At 36.8% G+C, this 13,172-nt stretch overlaps 1 long non-coding RNA gene across 28 annotated transcripts in view; it reads left to right on the forward strand.

Moving 5' to 3' along the window:
• Positions 1-13,172, forward strand: part of LOC127490996 (uncharacterized) — a 377,831-nt gene that overhangs the window by 217,470 nt on the left and 147,189 nt on the right. The window contains exon 4 of one of the 28 annotated variants that reach the window (XR_016215978.1): positions 4,317-4,339. The exons of the other annotated variants lie outside the window; for them this stretch is intronic. This is a non-coding gene — a long non-coding RNA (uncharacterized LOC127490996). Of the gene's footprint in view, positions 1-4,316; positions 4,340-13,172 lie in introns of those variants that run through there. 28 annotated transcript variants of the gene reach the window in all.

The raw sequence follows: 13,172 nt of genomic DNA on the forward strand, positions 1-13,172 counted from the left end.
ATTATGTGCACTGGAGTTTTCTCTGCCCAAATAGTTCAACAAAAAGACAGAAAAGTAAACAACTAGAAAAACATGGGAGATGCTCCTTAAAATTTAGAACTTCCCTCTGAGCATCCAGTAATGTGAATATACTTGATAGACATGTTTAGTATTTCCTCTTCCTGTAAAGTGTTCAGTCATATGTTCCATCTTCTTGGTCCTGAACTGTTTTTCATAGAAAGCATGTGGTTTTCTTACACTTTATTCATCAAAGCAGTAGAAATAAAGAAAGGCCATGTATAGGAATCTCACTTAACTCTGCTGTTTCCCTCATTAAGACTGGTCATTTCCTGATCACAGATCCACATTTGCAGAACAGATTGCTTTGTAGATGTCCGCAGCCTTGCAACATAGCATATAATGGAGTAGCTTAGCCCTGAAAGGCTATTTTTGCCCCATACTAAACTTGAACAGGGTCATCGCAGAATTATTTCTCTATCTCTTTTTAACAATGATTTAAAAAAAAATTCGCCCATAATTTTATTGCTTATTCTCTTAAATAATGTCTACTTTCTCTTCATATTTACTGAAAACACTCTGAGGGCTCATAGAGGGTGGGCATTTGGTATAGAAGCTAAAGACACTGTAGACACCCACATTCCATATCAGAGTGCCTGGATTTAGAGTCTGGCTTCATTTCCCAACTTCAGCTTTCTGCTAATGCACAGTTTGGGAGGAAGCTGATGATGGCTTGAGTATTTGAGTTACCTACATCCAATTGGGAGACCCAGATTGGGTTCCAGGTTCATAACTTCAGCCTAGGTTGGAGAATAAAGCTGTGGATAGGATTTCTCTCTCTCTCCCTCCCTCTCTCTCTCTTTTCCTTTCAAATAATACACATTTTCCATGAAATTTTTTATGAAAAACTATGCAAGGATTTTATTTTTTCATCAAAATGAACTCATCTTTCAGTTGCATTTTTTTATGAATTTCTTAAAGTATCTTTGTATCACGTTACAATACTGATACACCTAAGACATCAAGCATTCCTGGTCAGTAACTTAATTCTCCAGATTCACTCCAACACTCACCAAGACTCAACTGTATTTGTTCCCATAGCTGATGTCAACAGCCATACTTGTTATTATTTATAAAGAATTGTTATTTCAAACTGTGAAATATAGGTGAGAAAAGGAAAAATTATTTTTCCTATGAGAGCAAAGTTTATCACTTCAGCAAGACTCATGGAAATTGTTAAAATACATATTGTAACTGATTTAGAGAGTATGAGAAAACTATCAAGGATTTAATAAGTATATATACATACACACACCTAAGGAAACTTTAAGAAGTTTATGAATAGGGGATTAAAAGATATGATTATTTTACTGCAATTGTTTGTTAAAGTTCTATCTATCTATCTATCTGAAAGAGTGACACGGAAAGAGAAAAAGAGATCTTCCATTTGGTTCATTTCCCAAATGGCTACTATCAGCAGGAGCTGGGCCAGGCCAACATCTGGAGCCTGAAACTCCATATTGCCATCCCACATGGGTACATTGAACACAAGTACTTGAACCATCCTCTGCTGCTTTCCCAGGCACATATGTAGGAACTGAATCAGGAGCAGAGCAACCAGGACTTGAACCAGAGCTCTGATTTTAGAATGCAGCTGTTAAAGTCTATGGCCTGACCCACTGTGCCACAGTGCAAAAATTTTTGAAATCCATGCATAGCTTTTGCATAGTACATGTTTTCCATGAGTTTTATACAGGTACCTTTGATAATTTCTGTACTCATACTGTATTTTGCCTAGGCATCTGTGGCCCCTGAGGGCATTCTGTGAGGATAGGGGTATATCAGATTATCACAAAAGATTTTAGACCTCAATCTTAAGGTTTCATCAAGGTGGTAGCCTGCTTAAGGCTTCAGGTACAGCCAGTAGCAATCTGATATGACTGAAAAAAAATCATGAATATTATCATTTGAAGGGAAGGTAGACTGCCATGTAGCTGTTAGAGCCAGGAATGAGAGGGTGGACATATGCCAAAGGGTTTTCCACAGAGACAGCAAGGGTTATCTCAGTGGTCAGAAGATGACAGGATTTATTTCCCATATGTAGGCATATGTTTACTGCATGAGGACAGAATACCCCAATGGTAAGGGTGACAAAATATGAAATGGGGCAATCATTATGAAGAAGCAAAAAGAATAGAGATTTAGAAGGCCTAAGCAAAAGAGAGGTTATGCAATGTAGAAGTTGGTGATAGCAACAAGAAAACTCTTGAGCCACTGCATGGTTTGTGGACAAGTCCCAATCACTCTTATAAACCTTCTTCACAAAGGACCCAAGCATCTGATCTGCACAGTGTTGGCTCTTGGCCTTTCCATCTCCAACAGTCCATGAACGGAAGAGTCATGGTTGGGTTGAGTTAGTCCATGGTAGGTCAGAACAGAGTAAACAAGGAGAGAAAGGCAGAATGAAACCGGAAAAACACACCAGTCAATGTCTGGATGGGCATTCAACTCCTGGTTGGCTCACCATTGATATTTTGGGATGGCTGAGTGTAAGTTCTTGTCTCTGCTGCAAGAAATCAAGAATGAGACATAGGTCAAGTCAGCAGGGCAGAAAGACTTTGCTGCATGCAAAGTAAAAGTATACACTCAAGAAAGAATGTGGGCATGCTCAAGAAAGAACTGCACTCTACAAGGTTTGAACCATCCCTTTGTATGATCTGAATACAAAGAGGGTGGTGTCTGGTGCTTAATTGAATATCCAGGGTCAAAGTTTGGGGTGGGCTTCAGTATCACCTACTTCCATGCCTTTTTTTTGAAAACCTCTTGAAGTGTCTTCATATAAATACATGATGGGAGACGGAATATCAGCCATGGCAATTTTTATTATAATTAGCTAAAGATCATCACAGTGATGCAGCTGGCAGTCATATCGGTCATCTTTAGCAGGTTCTGGTTGTAAGCTATGTTTTTCTTCTACATAGAAGAAGGTGGGGTTTGGACAGTACAAATGGGGCTATAGCCCAGGCTAGGCTGATGACCTCAATTCCAATTTGCTAGCTACCTTTCTGCCTATTTGAATATTTGCTCTCAGCTGTTGTAAATTTCTTGGCCCCACTCTAAAGAGACAAAACCTCTAAGTTTTAGAGCAAATGAATAGTTATCAAACTTAGAAGCATGCTAGAAATACTGCCAAACTTTTCAAAAAGTAGGGATTCACCCTCAGGAATTTTGATTCTGTTTTTTAAAATAGATCTGAGCATTATTAGAACTCTTGACTGTTTATAGACCCTCATAGAATCTAAGGAGCAGTAAAAGAATGATAAAGGTATCAAACATATTACCTTCACTTGGAGGAGTGACCATCACAAAATGCGAAGTGTAGAATTCCACTGATTTTTCCTCATTATTCCTGCATCACTGTAAATTCAATGGCCATTCTTTCAGATTCTGGTAGTACAATGTTTGTCATATAAGATCTCGGAGAGATTGCAATAGTGCATCCTTTGCTTAGAGCGCGTAAGAATTTTAAAGTATCACTTGAGGAGATTGGTCAGAATCTCCTAGCCTAGAGACCTTTAAAGTCAGAAGCAGTTTAAAAAATGGCTAGAAGTGTGTTGAACATTAGCAGTCCTGCAAGTGTTTTTTGCTTCTTTGGTTTTACATAAACTTTATTCTGTTTAAAGTTTCATATCTTTATGGCTCCTGCTACATTATAGTTCATCATGAACAAGTACAAGAAGCACTCATGGCATTTGTACAAATGATAAATACAATGAAAACACGTGTGCCTACCACCTAATTTGTGAGACACAAAACTCTCAAAATCTTTTAAACTACCTTCAGTATTCCTTTATATACTCCCCTTCCTCTCACTTGGAGTTAAACAAGTTCACACATCTTGTACTTACACAGCCTATTTGAAAATGGGTTTAACATGTTTTGATGTATCTTTAGGTATGCACTGTTTTGTTTCACATATTTTATTATGAGGTTCATATAATCTAATCTACCTTTTCTGTTACATCTGCCATTTACTTCCCTTTAAAAATATTGTGCACTTAAAATCCAACCATGTCAGTATGACTATCTGGGATTACTTCATTCACACTGTAGTATGGAATTTCGTCATATAAATATGGAAAAAATTTCATAGAACATGTACATTTTATTTTGATGCCATTTTTACTGACTTGTTTGGATTACCCTGGTATATATCCATTTTCTGGAATGGATATTATATTAGGTTGCATTATTTGCTTTTGTGTATAATGTTACAATATTTTTAATGTAGTCCAGCAGTCATTTCTCTATTTGTCTAGCAATTTTATTTCTGGATTACAGCTGATGAATATCTTCAACTTCAATGGTTAATTCAGGTACTTTCTAAATTTAATCCAGCAGTCTGCTCTTACAGAAGCTTATCTCTGCCAATTCTTGAGCATTGGTTCTTTACTTTGTTCTTTTTACTTTTTGATGAAATGTGGGTTGTAAAATATTGCCCTGTGGGTTTAATTTGCATTTCCCAGATAATTGGGAGTCATCATCTTTCACAATGTTCAATTTCATTTATGATATTTTTCTAAGAAACTCTCCTTCACATCATTTGAGCATTTTTGATCATACTATTTTTCTATATCTTAAAACTATTTTATTTGAATATTAGAGAGGTAGTGAAAGAGAACCCAAGTACTCCTGGCAGCCTCTGCTGTCTTTCAAGGTATACATCAGACATCAGCATGAACCTGGAGTCAGGAGCTAGAGCCGGTATCAAACCCAGGGACTTCAATACTGGATAAGGGTATCCCATGTGACAGTTCAACTACTGCACCAAATGCCAGTTCCCATTTTTATGCATTTTAATGAAAATTAATTAAATAAAGATATTAATATCTCCTAGATAATAATTCCTTGTTTTATATTGTATGTGTAAAAAATTTCACCCAAGCTTGCTATTTCTCTTTTAATTCTTATCAAGATGGCTTTTGGTGAACAGATGGTCTAACTTTAACATAGCTTGAAGATTTTTCCTTTAAGGTTTGTATATTGTTACCTAAAAAATTCCTCCCTAATCTCATATTAAAAAGATATCATCATATCTTATTCTGAAAGTTTTAAAATGTATCTTTAATTTTAAAGCCTATAATTCACACAGAATCAAATTTTTTTCTATGAATTCAGGTATGAATCCAATTTCATTCAGTTTCCAAATTGATAAATTATTATGTCAGAACTATGTACCATGGAGCCAATTCATTCAGCTGACCTGCAATGTCACCTCTGTTATACAGCAAGTTCTGTATTTTATATCCTGCTTTGTTCATCTCTTTGACAATTTGTGTGCTAATGCCAATCTCTGTGTCTTAACAATTCTAGTCTTATAATGTCTTCATTTCTGGCAAGATATGTGATGTGACTGTTCTTACCTGGGAAAGTTTTGATCATTCTTATTCCATTACTTGGTCACAGAACTTAAATTTGTGTTTTGTTTTGTCTTGTTTTTGCTTTTTATTTGTTACTTTATTTGAGACACAGATCTTCCATTTACTGGTTCATTCCAAAATGCCCACACTAGCTAGTATTGCACCAGGCTAAAGCCATGAGCCCATAACTCCATCTAAGTCTCCCTTCTGGGTGGCAGGGACACAAGTACTTAAGAAATCATCTGCTGCATCCCAGGGTGTGTATTAACAGGTAGCTGGATAGGAAGCATTGAGCCAAGACTCAAGCCAGGTTTTCTGATATGAGATATGAGCATCCCAAATAGCACCTTAACTGCACCAGAAGTCCACCAAAGAGTTAATTTGTTAAATCAACCTCTCTTTCTCTCATATTCATTCATTCATTCTCTCTCTCTCTCTCTCTCTCTCTCACATACACACACAGCCCTCCCAAACCATTCTAGTTTTTTATTAACTTTTCAATAAAGATAAATTATGTAGTAGATCAGAACAGGACCAGGCATACAAGAAACCATGGATCAAACTTGCCTGCTGGCTCTTTGACACTGTACATAAAGTTTTATTGGAACATAGCCACATCAATTCCTCCTTCTATTTCAATGACCTCCTTCAAGCTACAAAGGCAGAATGGTATGACAGCAATTGTACAGCTGCAAAGCTTAAAACATTTATCATATTACCCCCTTTGAAGCATGTTGATCTCTTTTTTTTTTTTTTTTTTTTTTGACAGGCAGAGTTAGAGAGAGGGACAGAGAGAAAGGTCTGTTGATCTCTGATATGGATGATTTTGAAAGAAAATTAAATCTTTATCATTTTAAAATTTTATATCCAGAAAAATGATCTGTCTTGTTTATTAGTTCTATTTACAAATATCTTAATCAAAATAGAGTTTTCCTCCATAAAATAGAAATTATAAATTGAACCTTTTTAAAATTTCAATTTCTGATTGCTGGCAAAGAGAAATGCAATTTATTTCTGTATAATGACTTACAATGATTTTATTTCTAGAGAATTTACTAAACTGATATGGATGGTTAAAGGTCACCTGTATACTGATTTTTTTTAAGTTTTATTTATTTATTTGAAAGAGTTAGAGAGAGATCTTCATTTGCTGGTTCACTCCCCAGAACCCCAGATGGCCACAGCCAGTACTGGGACCTGGCAAAAGCCAGGAGATTCTTCTAGAGTCTCCAAAAGGGTAGCAGGGATCCAAGCACTTGGGCCATCTTTCACTTCTTTTCCCAGGCCATTAGCAGGGAGCTGGTCAGGGAGTGTAGCAGCCAGGACACTACCCACAATGCTGGCTCCAAGATTTTATCTTTTAAGTTCACAATCATGTCTGCAGTAATTTCTCTATTTCTTCTTTTCCAATCCGCATACTATTACTGTATCCTTTTCTTATCTTAGTGCATGCACTAGGATCTCCAGAACAATACCAATAAGAAGTAATATTTAGCAAGTCTAATGCCTTTATCTTCTAAAAACTGCTTAAATTTTCAATATTAGCTAAAATCTGTGGTGTTGTCTTTTTTTGTTTTTGTTTTTGTAGATAAACCTAACAGATTCAGGTGTTCCTTTCTAGTACTTATTTACATTTTTTTTTTAAATAATAAGTAGGTATGGAAATTTAACAAAATTCTGTGGCTTTTGAAATGATTATCAGTTTTTTTCTTTACTTAATTTATCTTTGGTGTCTTTGTGTGTTTACCTATTTCATTGTTTGGTCCTCCAGTAGGATGTAAAGTATGCCATTTATTTACATTATTTCAGGGGGACCTATAGGCAGTTTACCATTTATGGTTACCTTTAAAAACTTAATGAAATTTATTCCTTAAAATATAAAGATCTTGGAATATTTTATTAGTCAACTATCATTACCCTTTCTATGCTGTTCTTAGAATTAAAATAGTGAATACATTATTGTGTTCTTGTAGATAAAAGTATTATCATTACTGTTTTGTTACATAGTATTTGGTCATATTTACCCTCACTTGGAGCAATTTTTTTTTTTTTTTTTTGACAGGCAGAGTAGACAGTGAGAGAGAGAGAGACAGACAGAAAGGTCTTCCTTTTGCCGTTGGTTCACCCTCCAATGGCCTCCGCGGCTGGCGCACTGCTGCGCACCATGCTGCGACCGGCGCACTGCGCTGATCTGAAGGCAGGAGCCAAGTGCTTCTCCTGGTCTCCCATGGGGTGCAGGGCCCAAGCACTTGAGCCATCCTCCACTGCACTCCTGGGCCACAGCAGAGAGCTGGCCTGGAAGAGGGGCAACCGGGACAAAATCTGGCGCCCCGACCGGGACTAGAACCGGGACAGAATCTGGCGCCCCGACTGGGACTAGAACCTGGTGTGCCAGCGCCGCTAGGCGGACGATTAGCCTAGTGAGCCGTGGCACCGGCCTACTTGGAGCAATTTATTTACTCACTTCTTGCTCTTCTGTCCTTTCAAAGACTATCATTTAGAAGATAATTTTAGTGAGGGTCTTCTATTAATATGTTCAGTAATTTCAAGCTATAAAGAGTATTTTTACATCATGCCCCAAAGATAAAATCATTGTTTATCTATAAAGTGTAGTTGGAAATTATTTTTCTCCCCACACCTTAAAAATTTCATAATTTATGCAATCTGGCTTCCAATATTAATGTGGAACAATAAAGTGCCAATCTAATCTTTATAAATTATCTTCTCTCATTAGTTGTTTGTCATTATTGTTTTTTCTTTTGTTTCCTGAAATTTTGGTGTTACATGTCCAGGTGATGGTGTTTGTTTTAAATATTCATTTTACTGTGATTCACTGTGTTTCTTAAATTGAATGACGTTAAGGCCTACCATTAATTCTGGAAATCTATAAGATGTTACTTCCTAAATATTTCTTTTTCACTTTATTCTTTCTTCTTTTCTCCATTTCTTTTAACATCTTTTTACCATATCCACCATGCTGGGCTATGGTCTTTCTTAATATTTTGTGCTGCATTCTGGAATATTTCTTTAGATCTGTATATTCTAATTCTATAATTTCTTATTTATCAGTGTCTAAATCTATGGTTTCCAAACTGAGGAACCCAGAAGCACTGAAATTCCCTTGAGTGGGACATTTGTCTCCAAGGGGCATCAGAACATATGTTATCTGATTGAGGGAAGCATAGCAAAACTCAACGTTCTGAAGTAGTTACATTAGACCTTGTGCTACTATCTGAGGGAGTTGACAATTTTAGCATTCCTTCTGGTGGAGTCATATTGTTGTAGTCATTGTGATCCAAAGCAACCACCACATAAAATCAATGTGACTGACCTCATCTGCTGAATCTACAGTTTTAAAACGTTGTACAGCACCCAGGAGGGGGCATATCTCATTAATTATGGTTACTTAAGAACTAGATGAAATAGCTACTTTTTATTTAAGTTCTTAAATTAATGTTCAAATAGATACTAAGCTGTTCTGAAATATTCATGAATTTTTCATCCTAACCCAATGACTTAATAGAAAGAAGTGTTGGTTATTACTTTTGACTGGCAAACACCTTGAAAAAAATTAGTGAAACACTAAGGGTACCATAAAATGAGAATACTTAGAAACCTCTTCATTAATCCACTCTCAACCTTTAGTTTTAGATTACTTTTTTGTTTTTAATCTACTGATTTTTTTTTCAGAAACTCCTTGCTTATTTTATATGGGTTCTGCTTTCGCATTTATTTAATCTTCTGGATATATTTCCTTAGTGTTTTGCAGAAGCTCTGCTTCATTTTCTTGAGGCTGGCTGAGTTGGCTTCATTGTGAATCTAGGAATTTTACCAGTGACAGTTGTTCAAAGACTAGCATAACAAGTCTATTCTTCCATAAGACATTGGGTTTATTCCCAAGTGGTCCAAAGGAACATCACCAATTTAGATCCCTCTCAGTTTAATTTTAGTTCTCAGCTTGAATTTTTTTCTCACACAATGCAGAATATTATGAATTTGATCCACAAAACTAGTGAGAAATGGCTTATGGTTAATAGATCTCAAGTCTTTCTGTTATCCTTTCCCTTAACATCAAATTTAAAGCAGCAAAATTCCATTTCTAGCAGTCAACATGGAAGGTCTTTCTCATTATACATCTGATGCACTCTGCCAATGATGGGGCAGGCCTGTGGAGCTCCAAAGTTCCTCTGACTTGGGTGGTCATTACGTTTTTCTTCATTCCTGATACGACACTGAAATGCAAACTTAAGTAGGGATCAAGTCAACTCTTCAGGGCACCCACCAGCATCATTCTTCAAACATCACTCTGAATTGCTACATGAACTGTTCTGGCCAGTGAGAATTTCCCCATTCTTCCTGACAGCATATAAACATATTTTGTTTATGCTCCCTTCACATGACAGGGTGTTCTTTGTATTATTTTGCTTCAGCACCATACCATGATGGAGAAGTTGCCTCTTCATTGAGTGTGGAAAGATCTAGCATAGAGTATACTAATGAGGTTTAGCTTCTCCTTGATTATGTTCATTTTCTCTGTGGGGTTGGATAGATTCACTCCTCTAAGCAGCTCCTGCATTTCCATGTCAGTTATTCCAGTCCAGTTCTAAGTCTGCTTGACATTTATTTGGTTTGATGCTGCCAGACCAAGGTTCTCTGGCACCACAATAAGTAATTCCATTTAATAGAGATGACTTATGATGTCTTTACATTAATACACATATGGATGCATGGTAATATTAAAGCTGACTTTTTCCTGTCTACATCAAAATCTTATTTTCAAATAAACTTTCTGATTCTTTGCTCAGTTTGTTGGACCCTGCACCATTTGAAAAATATTATATTCCACTGCATTTTAAATATTTTATTTGGAAAGTCGAGAGGAAAAGAGAGAGAAATATCATCTCTCCATTTACTTATTTCTCCAATGCCTGCGAAAGCTAGGCCAAAGCTGGGAGTCAGGAATTCAAACTCAGCGTGGGTGGCAGGGGCCCAAGTACCTGAGCCATTACAGCTGCCTAAAAGCGGGTGCATTAGCAGGGAATTATAATCTAGAGTAGAGCTGGAAATTGAACCCAGATAGCACACTGTGGGAGGAAGCTGGCATACAATGGAGCATCTTAAGTGTTGTGCCAATCACCTGTCCTATAATCCTGTACTTATACTGTTATAATACTATGCCCTTCCTTTCTGTTGGGAGGGGTGTATATTTTTAAGACATTTTAAATGGAATTCTAGGAAGAATCCATAAAAGATAATGAATGTGATTCAATATGAACTCACAATTCCTCTGAATGCCTGTTAATAGGGCCAACCAAGATCTCTAAGGATATTTCCCGCTTGGCCACAAGCCTATGTCTTGTGAACCACTGGTGTTGACAGGATATGTTCTGGCACAATGCATCAGAATGCATGGGATCCAGTCTTTGGTTCCAGGTCATTCCCCATACACAAAACCAGAGCCAGCAAGAGACGAACTTTAGGAATTTTACTTTCTCCCATTCTCAGTCCACATTTGTCCACTTAATGGGACACCAACTCCTGCTGATGTTATGACCCCCTAGATTGCCCTGCGATCCTATGGATCTAGGACCAGACAATATCACTTGGCAAAAAGTTTTGGGTTCCCCCAGGTAGCTGAGATTACCTGAATGTAAAACAACTAAGATAAAATGAGCACATTTTATTATTGAAGGCTAATGAATAGAAATAATCATGAGGTATTATAAACATAATTTTTTTTCCAAATCACTACTGAATTATACTGTACTTTATCCCACTTCACCTCCAGATATGCAGAATAATACCAATTGTAAACACTGCATTTTTCTCATTATCAAGAAGCAGATAAAGGAAGAAAAAATACATCTAAGACAAAGTGGGAGGAAAAAAGCCATATTGGCCCAATAATGTGTTTAAGTTGCTACCTATATATAAAAATATAATCAGTGGCTGGTTCTGAGTGCAGTGGGTGAGGCTGCTGCCTGCAGTGCTGGCATCACACATGGGTACTGGTTTGAGTCCTGGCTACTCCATTTCTAATCCAGCTCCCTGTTAATGTGCCTGGGAGGGCAGCAGAGGATGGCTCAAGTGTTTGGGCACCTGCACCCACATGAGAGAACTGGAGGAGACTCCTGGCTCCTGGCTTCGGATCGGCCCAGCTCCAGCCATTGCAGCCATTTGAGGAGTGAACCACTGGATAACAGACTTCTGTTTCTCTCCCTTTGCCTCTCTCTAACTCTGCCTTTCAAATAAATAAATAAATCTTTTTTTTTTTTAAAAAGGATAATCAGATTGCAAAAACACAATATCTGTAAGGAAAGGTCAAACCAGAAAAATGCTTTTAGCTTGCTCAAAACAAGGGCAGAAATTGTATTACAGTGAGGATGCTGCCACCAACGTGGAGGATGTGCGTAACCTGCAGGATTGCAACACCTGCCTCTGACGCATGTTCTAAAGTTAAGGAATGGTTGAATCTAACACCGTTTTCAGAGGAGGAGACTGGAGCCCATCTGGGTTACATGATTTGCTCTGTTTTTCCATCCAAAGCCTCTGTAAAGAATGACTGTGCTGAATCCGTGTGCCAGAAACTGAGACAACCCTGGCTACAGTGCATGTTTGACTTAGTTCTTTTTACAACTCATCATGAATAATCAAAGAATTAGCTTGTTGGCTAGTCAAGGGCCTGTTTTTTCTAATAAATTCAATTTGGTGCAATGAAATGTTCACTTGGGAAGAAAGCCAATGCAGTAGCTCTAAAAGCTGGGTGTGAAATCATGAAATAATATGAAAGTTTGTTTTGAAAAATACACATACAGGTCTCCAAATGATGAGGAAAGAAGGAAAGAATGCAGAACAGTTAACACTGTATACAGATCCCATTTCCAAATCAAATCCTTACCTTTACAAAAACAGCTATGCATTGTGCAGTTAGGGTATATATCTTTCCATTTGAGTAAATACTGTTAGTACCTTCAATAACCTTACATTCTAGTATATATAATTAATGCTTAATTTTTGGTATATTAGAATATAATTTGAAAGATTTTAATGCAAAGGGACTTTAGAAGTTCATAGAAAATGTAATTAAAAGATAAGTTTATCTTGCTGCAAATAATTTTGAAATTCATACATAGGTGGGATCTTCAAAAAGTACATGGGAATGCACAGTATGAAAAAGTATGGATTTTGAAGTTTTTTGTATCAAGAAATTTAGCATTTGATTGCGTTTTCCATGAACTGCTCAAAGTACTCATTATCTCATTTGTAAAAGCAAGATAATAGTTCTAAAATATTTTAAAGAAAGTTAAGGCCATTGTGCCTGCGAGGTTAGACTGTTAATTTCTAAATATTTCTGCAACACACTGTGATATTTCTGTTTACTTTTGCAGTAGGAAACACATGGTAAATGGCCTCAATTATTCCTCAGTGGCTAAAGGGAGAACAGCCAGATACAAATTCAAACAAGTTAAACAGCTAAGTTTACCTCATATTCTTATACCAACATTGTTCTGCTCCCAAGTTATAATTGAACTTATTTCTCCATACCAAGTGCTTTGACATGAATTTGATAGAAATATTTCAATCAACACACAGCTGTGCTGTAATGCTTCTTTTCATAGCACTCAAATCCATTAATGCATTCTCTTCAATGACATGATGGAAAAATACATTACAAATAAGGCAGAAAGTAAATGAGAAAGACTATGTAGTGATTTTTTTTGTTTGCTTTGTTCTACTAGGAATGCAGAGAGGATG

This window comes from Oryctolagus cuniculus, chromosome 11 (assembly GCF_051225735.1).
Source record: "Oryctolagus cuniculus isolate XC-2025 breed Fujian yellow rabbit chromosome 11, ASM5122573v1, whole genome shotgun sequence".
Classification (NCBI taxonomy): Eukaryota; Metazoa; Chordata; class Mammalia; order Lagomorpha; family Leporidae; genus Oryctolagus; species Oryctolagus cuniculus.